We start from the raw sequence: 17715 nt of genomic DNA, 5'->3' as shown, positions 1-17715 counted from the left end.
ACATTGTCTGTTATAGGAGAAGACGGACTGACTAATAAACGAGGGGAGTCCCAAGCAGATGTTCTCCGATCAGACGATGATCAATGGTTGTTGTTATATGTTCAAGTTATTATATTTTGTGGTTTGTTAAAAAGACCGGTCTATAAAATTGTTTTTATATATATATATATATATGTTGGTTGTTAAAGCTTTGCCAGGTTAGTAAATCCCGAAACAAAGATGCCATATGATGTGCTCATGTGTCTAAAATTCCAGTTGTACTGTCGGCAAGGGGGCATGTCACAACCCAGTGATTTTGGTGCCTCAGCACGATGGAATTTTCCCGCCACATGAGAGCCTCTCGCAAAGTAAAAGGTTTCTGTTGCAGCAGAAAACCCCGGTGCAAGAGAGTTCCCACCATTTGAATGCAAATTTGTGTCCCGCTATTGGTTAGTTTTAAATTATTCCTACATGGCGGCTAGTAATTGGCTTACTAGCCGTTTAAAATTTCGTGCGACTTCCGCCCAAGTCGGAGAACTTTGAGCACGCTGCAGAGTGCCTCTAAAGAGATCTGATTTGCGGCTGAGCTGATCGATAGACTGATCACCTATAGATTCTTCTCCCCGTTGCCAAGCACAATCCCCGACGTACCCTTGCCCCGCCGGCTTGATTTGTGGACGGATGAGCTAGCCTGAGCCCTGCCAGCTGGAACAACTAACATAGTTGTTCAGACGACCGGACCATCAGCATCGCAGCTACAAGCGGCGTAAGTAAAGTTTTGCAACCATTAAGCCTTGTCCGCCTCTCTATTCACCAGCCCGCCCAACGAACGAGTAATAACTAAATCACCTCGAGTCGGTTCTGGCCGTCCGAGACAGATCGGAGACAACAGATGGAACTGTTGCAACTGTGATGGCGCATGCAAGCAACTGCTGCTATAAAAAGACGGAGCTGAACACAGGGGAGGGAAAAAATATTTGCAAATTCTAGTGAACTGCTGGTTTCTTTTTTCCAAATGCATTGACAAGTATAAATCCCAATATAGGAAAAAAAGGGGAAAAGGCTCTAATTCTGTGGTTTTCCTAAGTAGACATAGGATAAAATTGAGTGTGAAATATATCAGTCTTTCACGGAGTCTGTTTTTGAGATTACTATACCCTCCAGAATGTTTTAGCCCTGCCTGTGCCTGCTTTTTCCTCAGACCTGAAGAAGAATTCACTGCATTCAAAAGTCTAATTCAAACTATATAAGTCTAGTCCAACCATGCTGTTGAGCCAATGAAAAATACTGCTTACAAAAATAATTGCCTTGCATATTTTTGGTACCACCATGGCTACAACATCATTCCAAATATACCACCTCAAACATATTCAGGTGGTGGTATAGAACATGATTTGATATAGAAGGCTACCTCTTGTTAATCAAGTGTAGTTTTTTGTATACTTGATATAGAAGGCTACCTCTTGTTACCTTTTGTTAATCAAATTGTCAAAAAGAATGTTTGTAACTATCATATATATAATATTGCCCATAGAACAGTATCTGCATGATAGCTTGAGAATAAGGAGTTGTCAGAAGTTGCCAGATGGTTGAGGTTGTATTTTTTCATAGGAAGCATATTTCTGAATCTGTTAACTTGCAGCATCCTTTTGAAGGAAGTCCCTGTCAGGGTTCTAAGATCTTTGTTCTGTGTTAAGCAAGGTCTTTATAGATAACAGAAAACTCTTTTCCTAACTGTTTACCAGTGTTTCTGAGTTGCTTTCAATACTCATTTTTTTGTCCTGTTTGGACTTAGGACTGAAAGAATCAGATCAAGAGCCAGGGAGAATTGATTAAAATCAAAGTGACTTATCAAAAAGAGAACTGGTCAAAGGTTTAATGTCAGTAATAAGTTTCTGAAAGAATCAGGAAGAATTAGAGCTCAAAAGATGAATGGAAAACACTAGCTGAAAACAGAAAGAGAGGTAAAAGATAGGGAAGATGATACAGTTCCAACTCCCCTTAAAGAGGGAATTTTGACTCCTGACCTTTGCAGAATAATTGCCTCCCTGAGCTTAAGTAGGCATAATCTAGTAGTCTCCGCTCATAGACCAACTGTTTTTGTACCAATGTGGGTAAGAATCACAGAATTTTCCTGGAGCTCAGAATTTGTTATTATTGTTGTTGTTCTTATTGTTATTATACTCTAGGTCAGTACTTAGTGTGCTTGGGGTGGAATCAAGAAAAGGGAAAAAGACAGATCTTGGCTCAAAATATTTACAATTTAAAGTACAAGAGACAGACACAGACAGACAGGCAAATACAAAAAGACAATGGGATGATATTGGGTTAGCAGAAGATGAAATAGTCTCAGCACCCAGTAGCCCAACCACACTGATAATCATGCTTTTTTGTAGGGATCATGACAAAGGAGAGTGTTAAGGTGGCATCTAAAGGAGAAAATGAAGTGTCTTTGCTGATATTAACAGAGAGCTCCTCCCACATTAGTGGCAGTATAAAAATAAAAATAAACATAAGAAAGTTTTTTTTTGAAAATCTAACAATTGGTAATTTGAGGCAGGCAGGCATCATGGGCCAATTAGATGAGGAAGTCAATCTCTTAATATTAAATGACAAGTGAGAAGTATGGGGTAGCCCACAGAAGTGAAAGGCCCTGAAAGTGAAGAAGACAAGTAGTTTATTATGTGACACAAAAGGGCTAGTGGAGAAATGTAAGGTGAGAGAGAACGTGGTCAAAGCGACACACAAGTAAAATGGACCTTTGCAGCAGTATTTTGGATAGATATGTGTAGGCCAGAGCTACATTTGTTAATAAGGTAGTAGTAATTGAGTTGTGAAATTATGAGAACCTGGGCAAGAATTAAAATAGCCAATGGAAAAATAGAATTTTTACTTTCTCATGTGACTTTGAAAAGTTATTTTACATTTTATTTTCTTTGAAAAATACATTAGAAAAGTTGTAAATCTCCACAATACAATAAAATAATTATAAAGGGAAATTTTCCCCTTAGATCTATATATAGAGGGATCAGCACCTTTTCTGCATGGATGCTAGAGGGTCAAGCACCTCTACGCCTCTGTACTGCAGACCTGTGGAAATAAACTTTTCAGGTCTGGGACTCTTCATGTGACTTGACAGTTAATAGGACTTTGAATATTGGGGCCCAACTGGGTATAGGACTAGACTGGCTTTCTTTTCTATAGTAGGAATAATTCTGTTCAGACTCACCCACCTATTTCATTTCCCAAACAAAACCTTGAGGAAAGTCTGCCAGGGCAGCTTTGGTTAGTTTTAATTTCCTAGCATTTCCTTGAAGCTTTCGTTTTAAGAGGACATGAGCAAAACTGGTTCAAAGTCAGAATTTCTATTCCATAGGAAATTACAATATTGTGAAAAAGTCATTCCAGTTTGAGGATGAAGAATAGAAATTTCATAATTTCATGAAATATAAAAATTGTTAAAAAAAAACCCTAAAATTTCATTAAAAAAAATTCAAAATGTAAGTAATGCTGGGAGATTTATAAGTCATGTAAAATATACCTGTTTTCCAGCAGGTCTCTGCTATGTTTTCAAAACAGGACACAACTTGTTCATAGAATAAAATAACACAGATGCCAAACCTGGGGTTTAGTACCAAAAATATAAAAACACTAAAAGGGAACATAAAACCTGAATGTATTTTTTGCAATTTCTTAATATGTAGTTATATAATGCATATTGAAAAAGTACTATATTGATAATTTGAAATCTCTTATCATAACCTTTCACTTCTGAAACAAAAATGCTATCAAGCTAATTCATAAATGTAACTTCCAAAGACAAAAGACAAAATTGTGCCCATTAACATTTATCCCAATGTGTACAGATACTAAATGAATCTGGAATTAAAGCTTCATAATACACTTGATACAACAAAAAAGTACAATAAGCAGTTACATAGCTTAGTGGTTAAAAGTACAGCCAGCACTAGAAAGAATATAGTAATTAGTTCTTCAAGATGTGTTGCCTGCATGGATCCTGCAGATGCCACATTTTCATGAGGTTGGGCTCTTTTGGCCAGGAGTATCTATCAAGGCCATCCTTGTAATTTAAATGCCACAGAACTCCCCACCCAAGATTATAAAGGACCAAAAAAGCCAAACCATCCCTTAATTTCTTCTCCAATACAAACTCCCAGAGGAGCAGCTCTTGTAGTAGCATGGGAAAGGAGTGTAGATATGGAATCAATGCGGCCCATCAATCTTGAAGAACCACAGTTACTGTAAAGTAACTGATCTTTCTTTTTTTTAATGTTTATCTAAATGTTCCATTCTTGGTGATTAAGAATCAGTTGTCTAATTGGTTGGAAGTAGATAATAAGAGTTCTGCTTAATAAGCACAGAACACTTCAACCCAGAATACTAGAATCAGGCTTTGTAGTCACCACTGAAAATCAGTGTCTTGTAAATGTGTAGATTAAATTCTACATAGCTCCTTAAATTTAAGATATAGGAATATCCTCAAACATACAACAGAAGGTGCAAGAATATTAGTATAATAAGCTATAAAATGGCTAGGTAGACAAGGGTTCCCTTCAAAAATCTTGGGAACAAAGTGGGAAACATAACAGTGGCCCTGTATGGGGGATATTATACAAATATTACTGATAGATAGACTCTTATGGGTCCAATGGAAAGTCTAGCTTTTTTAGAGTTAGTAAATAGTTCAATACAGTTGGAAGCAATTATGTTAAGGTAGATCCCCCACAAAAAACCCTCTTCCATTTAGATTTTAAAATAGGCATCTGAACAACTTTTTTTTGAGGGGATCATGCAGGCAACACCTAGATGAAAAGTAGTGAAAAGTAATGACATTAGGGTCTATATATATATGATCTGACCACTATTATGGGAGACTGTTGAACTAAGCAAGTAAACTAACGGTGACTGCTTTGGCAGGTTCATTAATGGCAAAAAACTACACTTCCTTGTCCACACTGGGGTTATCGTAATCATTTATCTTGCCTTGTCTCAGTTTCCTCAGGACCCACGGTTGCATAGGGATCAGCAAAAAGGCATACACTAACTCCAGAATACACCGAATATGGAAGGCATCTATCAGGGTGTTTGGGTTTGCGCCGCCCCCCCTCCCCCTGCTTCTGTCTGACACTTTTTTTCTGGGCTTTTGTAAACAGGTTAACTTGTGGGCCCTGTAAGCATATGGTTTCATGACACACTGAAAATGATCTCACTCTCATGCCTGCTGACAGAATGCATAACTTACCCTGTCGGTCAGCACTGGGACTGGGGACCCCTGAAGAATGCCTTGTATTCCAAGCAGACAGCCCCTAGCTCTAGGATGTTTCTGGGGAAGTAAGTATCCTAAACGGATCCCAGGCCCTACCTGCCTGGTAGGTAGAGATGTGGAGTATCTTTTCCATCAATTTACCTAGGAAAGGACTTCTTGTGATACCATAACCATTCTGTTTATACAGCATCTGCTAAGTGGACACATTCATTTCAGCTATCTTGTACAAAGCATAGGTAAAATCTGGCATGTTTTATCACAGAAATACATAAAAGCATGAATCCTAAAATCTAAGACGTTTTGAACTGATATTCCTGAGTAGGTTTGAAATTGTTAATGAATTCTATTATTGTCTAGAATCTCTTTTTTGAGAGGTAAGGTCTTGCCAATCTAAAATTTAAGTGTGGTCATATAAGCCTTATGCTTGAAGTCAAAATTATTGTGAATATTTGTTAACTCTTGAGATCACTTTATTCAGACAGTTTTCTAAACCTTTGTTTTAGTAGATCTCAGGAGTTAACAGAGGGTTAGAAGGGACCTCAGGAGGCCATCTAATCCAACCCCCTGCTCAAAGCAGGATTGTCCATCTAAACTATCCAGTCAAGTAAATCTCTATCATGTCTTAAAAACTTCCAAAGATGAAAATTCCACAACCTCCACAGATAGCCTGTTCTAGTGCTTAACCACCCTCATAGTGAGAAAGTTCTTCCTAATATCCAACCTAAATTTTCTTGCTGCAATTTAATAACTTTGCTCCTTGTCCTATCCCCTGCACCATAAAGAATAGTCTATCTCCATCCTCCGTACAAACACCTGCAGGTACTTAATAAGTGTTATCCAATCCTCCCTCAGTCTTCCCTTCTCCAGACTAAACAATCCTAATTCTCACCGCCTTCCTTCATAAGTCATATTTCCCAGGCCTCTAATCATTTTTGTTACTCTCCATTGGACTCCTTTTAATTTGTCTATATCTTTCTTGAAGTGTGGAGCACAAAAATGGATGCAGTACTCCAGCTGTGACCTCACCAGTGCTGAATAGATTTGATTTGCAAGTGACATTCCTGTTAATACAATCCAGTATGCTATTAGCTTTTTTGCAACAAGACGACCCTGTTGGTCATATTCAGCTTGTGGTCTACTGTGACCTCAAGGTCTTTTTCTGCAGTACTACAGCCTAGCCAGTCCTTCCCCAATCTGTATTTGTGAATGTGATTGTTCTGTCCCAAGTGCAGGACTTCGCACTTGTTCTTGTTGAATTTCATTCTGATAGATTTTTTAACCCTTTTTTCCAGTTTAATCAAAGTCATTCTGAATCTTAGCCCTACCCTCCAGATTTTCTGAAACTCCTCCCAATTTAGAGTCATCAGAAAAATTGCTAAGAATGCATTCAGTCCCATCCTCCAAACTGTTAGTGAAGATATCAGGCCCAAGACAGACCACCCCCTTAAAGGGCCCTACTTAATACCTCCTCCCAAACAGACATTGAGCCACTGATGACCGCTTATTGAGCATAATGATCCAACCAGTTGTGAGTCGGCCTTAAAATGTTTTCATCTAGTCCAGTGACTCCCAACCTTTCTTTGCTACAACCTTAAATCCGGGTCGCAACCCCTGCCGTCGACTCGCTCATGCCCGGCAGCACCAGCAGAGCCCAGGCCAGGCCGGGATTACAGGGGGCAGCAGCAGTGAGAGCCGAGTGGACCATGTGCCAGGCGAGCCCCACAGACAGGAGGGGCAAAACGAGGGGCAAACCCTCCGCGACCCTGACTTGGGTCGTGCCCTGAGGTTGGGAGCCACTAATCTAGTCTATAATTCTTTAGCTTACTAGTGAAAATGAAAAGCCTTGCTGAAATCAAGATGGATCACATCCACTGCTCCACCCTCCCATCCACAGAGCCTGTCACCTTGCCTTAGAAGGAAGGCTAAATCGTAGAATCATAAAAAAATAATGCTGGGACCTTAGGAGGTCATCTAGTCCAACCCCCTGCTCAAAGCAGAACCATCCCCAACTTAGATCATCCCAGGCAAGGCTTTGTCTAGCCAGGTCTCAAAAACCTCCAAGGATAGATAGTCCACTACCTCTCTGGGTAACCTGTTCCAATGTTTTACTACCCTCCTAGTGAGAAAAATCTTCCTAACATCTAACCTAAACTTCCCTTGCTGCAACATGAAACCATTGCTTCTTGTTCTGTCATCTGCCACTACTGAGAACAGTCTAACTCCATCCTCTTTGAAAACCCCCTTCACATAGTTGAAGGCTGCTATTAAATTCCCTTTCAGTCTCCTCTTCTCTAAACTAAATAAGCCCAGTTCCCCCAGCCTGTCCTCATAAATTATGTACCCCAGCCCCTTCACCATTTTCATTGCCCTCCGCTGGACTCTCTCCAATTTGTCCACATCCTTTCTGTAGTGGGGGGCCCAAAACTGAACAGTACTCCAGATGTGGCCTCACCAGTGATGAATAGAGGGAAAGAATCACTTCCCTTGACCTGCTGGCAACAATCCTACTGATGCAGTCCAGTATGCAATTAGCCTTCTTGGTAACAAGAGTATACTGTTGGCTCATATTCAGTTTACTGTCCGCTGTCACCTCCAGGTTCTTTCTGCAGAGCTACTGCCCATCCAGTCAGCCCCCAGCCTGTACTGGTTCATGGGATTGTTCTGTCCTGAGCACAGGATTTTTGCACTTGTCCTTGTTGAATCTCATGACCCAATCCTCCATTTTGTCTAGGTCACTCTGAATCCTAGCCCTACTCCCCAGCATATCTACTACTCCCCCCCAGCTTGGCTAAAGCCTCCATTTTCAATGTATAAACAGCAGATGAAAGTGTTGGGATGTCCATCATCAAAGATGGGCTTTCAACCCTCTTTTTCTTTCAGAAAGTAGTAGAAATAAAAGTCCTACCGCAGAACTTCAAGGGGCTGTCATTCTGTACTATAAGCATAAAAGGGAACCCTGCCTCTTGTTTTGGTTTCTTAAGAACAAGGATCCTGATTTTCTCTAATAAAAAAAAATCCCCAATTTTGGGTTTTAAAAAAGTAACCTAAAATCTACATTTTCTATGATGAAAATGAAACACCACTCTCTCTCTCTCTCTCTCTCTCTCTCTCTCTCTCTCTATATATATATATCATCCTTGTCCCAGTGACTATCATCCCAGTATCCACCATATATATATGGTGTTTCATTTTAATCTTGGAAAAATGTAGACTTTGGGTTACTTTTTTTAAACCAAAAATTGGGGATTTTTTTTTATCAGAGAAAACCAGGATCCTCTGCTTATGAGAAGTGTTCCTGAACAGAGATGGAAAAGACAGAGGAATGTCAGGGGCACTGTATAGGATTCCAGTGCCACATTAGTCACTACCAAGGTAGCAGATCATTTTTTTATCACATAGGTGATTAAAACTGAAGTAGAAGATACCAAGGTCATAATCACAAAGGAATTCAATATCAATGCTCAAGGTACTGGTACTATGATCAGTATTTAAGGGGCTGGTACCAAGAGTGGCATGGCCTGCTAATAAGAGAGTATTATATGTAGAATCAGGGTATTAGAATGAACCCTTCCTAAAGGCTTATGGCCTTTAAATATACGTACAGAGAACAAGTTATATAGCTGACGGCCCTTTTGCCCCTTGCCACGGTTAAAGGACCTGTCACTGGTCTCATCTTTGTAGTTATGTTCCTTTCTGCTCTGTCAGACTTTCACGTCAATGTTGTGGTGGATGAAAGAAACCCAGGAGTTTAGAGCCGCCCAGCTGACTAAGAAGAGACCCTGACTCAGTGCCCTGGAACCTGGTTGTTGCTCTCTAATTGGAGTCTAAGGAGGTTTGCATTATTTCACAGAAAAGTTTCAGCCTTCCTTCCCTGACAGTAAAGATAGTCTTCAAGAAAGAGTGACAGATCTAGTACAGACAAAGACAAGGTATGTTCTTGGAGTACCTGTCATTAATGGGCATTGAAGCATCACATTGGGAATAAATATTAAATCCCAGTAACATAGCTTCTGCCATAATTCTAGAATTTCTATACAGCGGGTTATCTCATATGTATATGTATTTTGACAATGGGCATAACAAGAGAGAAATTACTCTGAGTACACTTACCATATTCTTATCTATATAGCTAAATAAATCACACAGTGCATACAGTGGTCAGATAACATATGAGTTCCATCTTGCTACCACAGGTTATAAGGAGCTGACAGTCATTGAACCTATTCTTTATGTTCTCAAGTTGGAGATCTCAAAGACACTTAAGATACAGACCTTGCTTAAAGGATCCTGCTAAAATGAGCTCAGTATATTCCAAATGAGCACTGATTCACTGTACAAAAATTGTGCATATACTTTAAAACACTGTGCTTTGGGCGAGCCAGCTGGAAAAATGGATAACCCATAGGTTGCGTTCAAAAACTGAAATCACCCATATTACACACAAACTTATCTGTCTTGGATAAATAACAAAATCTAAATTGCATTAAAATAAGTTATTGGGAACAGGGAGTTGTATATTTTTCTTTATATCTGTATATCCCCATTTTATTATCTGTTTGTATGGTGAATTAAAATCTCCATATAGATTCAATCTCACGAGAGACTGACCATGTCTACACAAGACACTTTACTGTGCAGTAGACTCATTTACTGTGCAGTAAAGCATCACCATCTACATGTGAAGGCACTAAGCGCACAATAAATGAGTCTACTGCACAGTAAATTTACTACCTGAGCACAAGTAGTACATTTACTGCACAGTAAAGTCAAACAGCATTAATTGCACATGCAGACGTACCCAACGTATGTTAAATTCTGAAGTTCATTGGTTTCATTATTTCTCAAATAGGCTGGTGAGAAAAAAAAAACTTTATTTCAGCAATCAGAATCATATATGTTACAGTGACATGGTCCAATGAAAGATATCACCATAAAAGCCTTGCCTTTTGCCTATTTCTTGGACCATCACAACCACAACACTCCAACTCTGCTACAGCAACATTTGCCCATCTATCATACTCCCCAATGCAGAACTATTTCCTAAAATATATTTTCTAGTATGTGTCCCAGTCTAATTTTCACTATCTCATGTAGTGCATTTATCACTTTAAGATATTATTAGGCCTTGCTGTTAGAATGGGAGAACAGTCTGAAGTAACATTTTCTGAATTCTACCCCTTTGCTTCATATTATATATTATTGTCAATCTACATAATTTCATATTGTTCAAATGTACATGTACATTATTATGCCTGCTTAACCACTTACCCAAAATACATATTTATTTTTTCTAACAGATCAAGCCCCATAACTGAACATAGCACTCTAGCTGTCTCAACTTTAGTGAGATCTGGATTATAATCCAAAACGCACAACATTGAATCATCATGCTAATAAATCTTAGCCTAATCTTCAGTAAATATTTTTTCTAGATAGTAACGTCAACAGGAAAAGATATTTTAAAAGTTGTTCAAGAAGAAAAAATGAATAATATTAAAATATAGTTTTTGTTTGTATTTTCAAATAAATATATAAGATATTCATTGCAAATATTCTTAAATTAATAAAAATGTTCAAGAGCAAGTTCTGTTAGCTTAAGAACTGCACAGTAAAGAACTATACAGTAACTTAACCTCTAGATAAATTGGTTATGGTAACAAAGGAAGTATATTTAACACACCTGAATTTTTCTCAATTTGTTCAACTCATTATTTCACAATTTAACTGAATTACTCAAGAGACACCTAAGGCCACAACTACAATGATATTCCAAACTTTGGCCCCATGGGCCAGATCAGTGACATGGGGTTGATCCGCAAGATGGATCCCATGCAGAGCTGGTAGATGGGGTCAGTCTATAAGTGCAAGCCAGCATACAGGGATCCAAGTGCATACCAGACTGTCCCTGCACACCCAAATGTGGCCACATGTTGAACCAAACCTACATGCTTGGATCTGGCCACACCCTGGATGTTATCCAGCCTGCAGGTTTCCCCACAGGTATGGAAATTTGGAAGAAACAGAGCAGCGATTAACACCGCCACTGATCCCTGTCTACCATGGTTCAAGACCATTGGGGAGCCCTGTGGGCTGGATGACAGCTCTAAAGGCCAAATCTGGCCAGTAGACCAGGGGTTGAGCACCCCTGTTCTAAGCTACTACAACTACTCCTTCATTTCCATGAGTACTCATGCACTCTGTTTTTAAGAAATCTTATTAAAACATTATATTCATTTCTTTTATAAAAGTATCGGTTCTATCTTCTACGTTGTCATATATTTCTGCAAAATCATAGTTGAGCATCACTGGTTCTCTTTTCTCTTTGCATTTATTAACATAAAAGTGTACTGCTAGGGTAAGTGGGTGATTATCATCCTTGTCCCAGGATCCAGTCGAAATTTCAACATGCAGTGTATTTAATTTATAGGAAACAAGATTAAAATGTGCACTCAGCTATTGCTGGCAAATACAGACTTCCAAAACCAAATATATCAAATTGACTATATTTCCCCTAAGCAGCTTTTGATTACAAACATTTTAAATCTTCAGTGGGCCATTCCCAGAGATACCTTTTCCTATACTAGCTCTCAACTGGATGAAGAAACTTCCTCCAGTTGAAAAATAGCTAAAATTGCAGTAAAGACAAGGGAAAGTTGAATGTCCACAGTTTCTGCCATCATGGACCAAACATAAGAACAAATATTCCACTTCATACATTTTAGTTAAAACACCCACTATAATGACTGCTTTTATCTTTAGAATACAAGACCATAAACCTGTATGTTTTTACTATTTCTCATAGTAAAAAAGATCATTCGAAAATATTATCATTTTCCCTCCAGAATAAATTTTGCTGCCTAAAAGTGTAAGTAGGTATGCTACTCTATACTCTGAATAGACAATTTAGGCAAATGCTAATCTTTTTAATAGTCCTGCTCTTATTCTCTTATGTCCCTTACTTTCATACATGAACTCAAGCATATAGGTTCAATGAAAATGTGTGATTCTGGGTAGAAACAAGAGCATGGGCATTGATAACTATACATATTTTTAATGTACAGATTTCCCTCATTTTCTGCGGGTTCTGCATGTGCAAATTTGCTCTTATGCGATTATCTTTTTATACCAAAAATTCGTTATATGCGAGGTAAATTCACTCTTATGCAATCAGTATGGTGGAAGCACACTGTTAGCTGGTTTGTGCAATGTGTTGTGGGAGTGATGCGCACCAAAATATAGTCTCCTGTGTGGATCTGTGCTCCTCACTCGTTGTCTGCGGCACGTGTTTCTGTAGTTGCCATCCCCATTATGGTAACATTCACCACCACACTGTGCTTGTGTGTACTGTCTCCTGTTGGTGAGTACCAAAATTGTCTTGTAAAAGTGGTAGAAATGGGTCTGGGGGGGTCAGTACAGTCGAGGTCTTGGAACGTATCCCTATTTGTTACATTGTAAAGTGGATTCCCTTTACGTGAATTCAAGTTATGCACCGTTTTCCAGGAACACATGCGCAGCAAAAAGCGAGGGAAACCTTTAGTATGTATGTGAAGAAAAATGAAAAACCTTAGAAATCTTGAACAGAAATCTGAACTAGATTTTTGGGGGGGAATTACTGACCAATTTCATCTACGGACTGTTTTATCAGAGCATAGAAACTGTACATAGATTTTATTACTAACTGCCTTTACTCACCATAACAAAAATCCTGTCTGTTACTCTTAACTACAAAGAGTAAAAAGAATCACTCGTGTTTTTATTTAGGAATCACAGACTTGCTGAGGTATTTTATCAATTAAGAAGAAAATTGTTGTTAGGCCAATGTGACTTAAGGGGAGTTAAATGTATTTTGGGGACAGAATATTTCCCAGTAGGATCAGCTAAACTACACATACCTGAAGTGAATGCATTAGACAGGATTAGAAGCCAGGATAAATGCACTGATAACAATGAAGCATCTTCACTTGCTGCAGATAGTGGTAGAGCAAGCAGTACAAAATACAGTAACAGAGTAATCTGCAGGACCATGTAGTGTTTTCTTCTTGTAGTCTGTGATCTGTAAATAAAAATTATACATGCATTAACTTCATGTGCAATCAAAGTATAATAGAATGAATAAAGGTATATACAACAAAATGTAAGAAAAAGTTCTACTGGAAAAAAGGGAATACCTTCTTTTTTGTTGATGCAAATCGAGATGAAAACTGTACATTTTAATCATACTCCAGAAATTATTTTTTAAAGAAGGAGCTTCTCTTTACATTTTGTTGTTTATTTTGAATTAGATGGACTAGAAGGAGGAGCAGGGAAAAGTTGGATAGAAGAGCAGCCTGTTGCCAGACAGGTTGCATTGAGAGGTAGGGGTCATGAAGAAAAATAGTGATAGTTATTCTCTTCTTCCAGAAAACGATTCCTAGAGTTGTTACAATCACTATACTCTTCTTCCAGACTGCTTTTCCAAAAGGATCTTTCGCACACGTTGTTATGTCGCTTCTATTTTCCACACGAGTTCCACCAACCCAAGATCTAATGAGCCACGGTATACCTTTTAAACACATATACCAATACCTTTTGAGACGCAAGACACCCATCCAAAACTTCTCAGAATTTAGTGACACCCCATTTTAAAAATATATTACATTATAATGTGAATATTATTATTATACTATTAATTAATGCTATTAATTATATACATACAATTAAATACACCCCTTCAGGCGGCTGGCGAGGAGTGCTCCCCAAACTCTGCTTTGCCCACCATGTCTGCTCCCAGCACAACAGTGGGGTCCCCACAGATGGCTCCAGGTCACTGCTGGGGAGTGGCAACCACTGGGGCAAGTTCTTCTCATAGTTATCTAAGGCAAACCATCCTGAACTCCAGCCTTGGGGCCCTAACAGACACCCTAGACACCCAGGTGGCAGGAGCAAGATGCTGGGCTACGCCTGCAGCACCTGGGAAGTATTGAGGAGGTAGGAAGAGTAGGGGGTGGGACAAAGGACGCAAGGCCTGGGAGAGGGGAGACAGCAGGTCAAGAGGTGCTGTGGCACAGTTACTGCCGCAGCCGCCATAGGACACAACTGTGCCATGTGCTTTGGTTTTCAGGAGGCATGCAGGAACCAAACTGATAAGCGACTGCAGCAGAGAGGCACACCTTCCTGCATTACATTGTGCAGGCATGCACACTCCTGCTCCTGCAGCTCTTCCTAGTTTGACTTTGACATGCGTGTAGGAACCTGAGTTGTATGGGGCAGTTTCTCCCCACAGTGGCAGTACTGGCATCGTGGCACCCCTGGCAGATTCGCGTAACCCCCTGCTTGAGAACCACTGATATATCCATTCTGCTGGAGCCTGTTTTGATTCTGCCAACATTTCTTGCTGGTTTTCAGTTTACTGTTTTTAGTGTTTAAATATGTAATTTAGAAATTTCTTTTTTTAGGTTTTTCAGCATCGATTTCACTTTCCTTATCATAGAATCACAGATATATAGTGCTGGAAGGGATTTCAAATTATCTTTCAGATCAAGATTCAGCAACTTCTGACCCATGGGCCGGAAAAGGTCCAGTCTGGCCTGTGAAGTTCCAATCCTGTTGTTCCACTGCCTCTGCACCTCCCTTGCTACAGCAAGGGAGAGTGTAGCCAACTAGCCATTCCAGGGGGAAGAGACTTCTAGCTCTCAGCCATGGCTGGGTCATGAGCTCCAGCCCTTACTGACAAAAGGCTTGTTCTAGTCTAGACCATCCCCTGCACTGAGGCAAGATCAAGTATACCTAGACCATCCCTCACAACTATTTGTCTAACCACACTTAAAACACTCCAGTGAAAGAGATTTCACGCTCTCTTCACTCCAGTGAAAGAGATTCCACAACATCCCTACCTACTGTATTCAGTGTTTCACCAAAATATCTAACCTAAATCTTCTTTGCAGCAAATTAAGCTGATTTCTTACTGTCTTGCCCCTGTGAACAACTGATTTGTCCTCTTTACAACAACTTTTTATCTCTCCCCTTAGTCTTCTCTTTCCCAGATCAAACACAGTTCCTTCAACCTTTCCTCGTAGGTCATGTTTTTAAGCCTCTCATTCTTGTTGTCATCTGGACTCATCCTTTTTTATGACCAAACCGTATTTTTTCTTGGCCTTTACTTTGTTCAGTACAGATATGTAACAACTTAACTTTGTCATTTACTAACTTACTTTAATCATTTTACAAATGTGTTCATTTGCTTCATTTTTTAAAATTAGAATATTTAAATTCTATATTAAATGTAGTGGTATTCTGTGGCTTATTACATACAATAGATCTACATTCTTGAAACAACAAAGAATATTTTTTCCATTTCCATATTCACATCCATGGGTATATTAACAGAACATATTTACTTTTCTCTAAGTATAGAACATTTAACAATTTTTCTTCTAAGTGTTTTTCTTGCCTCCCTGAACACTGAACAGTCATTTTTTGGCTCCCTTTTATTAATAGCACTTTGGATCTTCCAAAGCACTTTATAAATACAACCTCATAAAAACACTTGCAATGGCAGCCAGGAACCACTGTTATCACATCTACTACTGATGAGGAAACTAAGGTGCAGAGTGATTCTGAATTTGTCTATACCATAGTAGCAGCATGCCCCAGACAGAACATTCCCAAGTGTGTCCTGCTTGCACACTGGTAATGTTCCAACAAGGCTGATCCTGGAATCCTCAAAAGCCACTATCAAACATGACTGAGATGGTGGTCTTGAAAGCAGCCACAGAGGGACAACTTCAGAGCAGCCTCACCACCCTGTTTCTGGGTTTGCAGCATGGGGCATTATCAGGAATATCCCAGTTAGTGCACAAGCCTACATAGTTTATGCAGTTATCCAGAAAGTCCATACCAGGACCAAGTATAGAACCCAGACTTCCTCACTAGAAATCTCATGCTTGAATTACAATTCCTGTGCACATGCACAGGTCTGAACTGATTTTAATTAGAGTTAATGAAAAATTTTTCAAGGGTAGCAAGACATCCCTATAATTCGTATTGCCAAATCATTGAGGAGGTGACAGCATTTCATAGTTATAAAAATACTAGACTAACATTAATGCTTTCTTATGCTGAACCCTTCATTTGTTACTGTCTGATAAAAAGGGAACTGTGGATGAGATACGTTAGTCCATACATTCAGTATCCCTCCATTGCTGTAGCCAACAGACAAAACATGAATAGGCTTAGCTCCATACATTCATGTCTTTCCATAATGTAACATACTAATTTTTTTTCAACCATTTTATTAGTCTGTATTTTTTCTGCTAATTAGAAAGTTTAAGAATTAAACAAAAAATGCTCGAACTATTGTGCAATGATGCCTATCCTGTTTTAAGGACTAAGGGCCAAATTAGGATACCCTTATTCCTTAGGTCATTGATTTAAAGGAGAATACCTGGTGCAGGCAAGGCAATCATCCACTACAAAGGGGAAAAAAAGGAAGGTTTGACTCAAAACCTTACCCCTTGTCTCTACTGCCTAAGATGAAATAATTGTGTGTTCCCAAGTGATTCTTAGCTTTACTGAAAAAGATGTGGCACATTAAAGGTCAGAGCATGCTCCAGAGTCTTCTCAGATCATTATAATATAATCACAAGTTGATAAGTATTTTCCAACTCGTGCATTATTTTAAATAGGAGCTTTGTTCAACTAAAGACAGAAGTATTTTGCACCATATAAGAAAAGTCTGAACAAAGGATTCAAGATAATAAGATGCCAAGAACTGAACCAAATGTTACAGTGGTGGTCTTCCTTGATATTTGTTTCAGATTCCTGTGTTAAAAGTAGTCTTCTCTATTTTTACATGATCTCTTAAGCAAAGATGGTTTCCCCCAAGAATCAACAAATTATTTCCTGCAAATACCATAAAAACTTCCAGTAAACATAAACTAATGTGACGGTGACTTCTATGTATCTCAAGTGTCTGATCAAATCTTCTGAGACCTCCATTGCTTAATCCACTACAACACAAATTAGGGGAGCAGTCATAGGAGTCTTCAAACTCCACATTTCACATAACATGCTGAGCACTGGTTTAAAACTACACCTAGTCCAGATTTTCTGCCTCTCAGCACCTCTTCATTTACACAGATCATGCAACTCTACCCACAATTATGTACAGAAACATTTTCTAATAAGTGGCTTCTGCAGTTTGGTTTTGCTTTCTAATAGTCATAAATACAATCTATTCACGGGCTAGTTGCATAATGTCATCTTAAAATCTGCTAGTTCTAGCTAAAATAATCAACAGGGATCCTGGTTTTCTCTGATTTAAAAAAATCACTAATTTTCAGTTTAAAAAAGGTAACCCCAAATCCACATTTTCCCAAATGAAACACCACTCTATAGATATGTATATCCACAGAAAAATGTGGATTTGGGGTTTCTTTTTTAACTGAAAATTGGGTTGTTTTTTTTAATCA

The 17715-nt window shown here is 38.9% G+C and overlaps 2 long non-coding RNA genes across 11 annotated transcripts in view; one reads left to right on the top strand and one right to left on the bottom strand.

The window, feature by feature from the left end:
• The window catches only part of LOC102385515, a 97736-nt gene that overhangs the window by 20230 nt on the left and 59791 nt on the right, over window positions 1-17715 (top strand). The gene's annotated exons all lie outside the window — the stretch shown is intronic.
• LOC102385361 overlaps window positions 1-17715 on the bottom strand; it is a 192774-nt gene that overhangs the window by 142061 nt on the left and 32998 nt on the right. For 3 of the 4 annotated variants that reach the window (XR_003094685.1, XR_324157.2, XR_003094687.1), the window contains exon 4: window positions 13159-13319. This is a non-coding gene — a long non-coding RNA (uncharacterized LOC102385361). Of the gene's footprint in view, window positions 1-10064; window positions 10117-13158; window positions 13320-17715 lie in introns of all 4 variants that reach the window. The other variant, XR_003094686.1, reaches the window with a different exon arrangement.

This window comes from Alligator sinensis, unplaced genomic scaffold, assembly GCF_000455745.1.
Source record: "Alligator sinensis unplaced genomic scaffold, ASM45574v1 scaffold324_1, whole genome shotgun sequence".
NCBI lineage: Eukaryota > Metazoa > Chordata > Crocodylia > Alligatoridae > Alligator > Alligator sinensis.
Note: the sequence above shows the minus strand (reverse complement) of the source record. Positions and strands in the feature narration are given on the sequence as shown.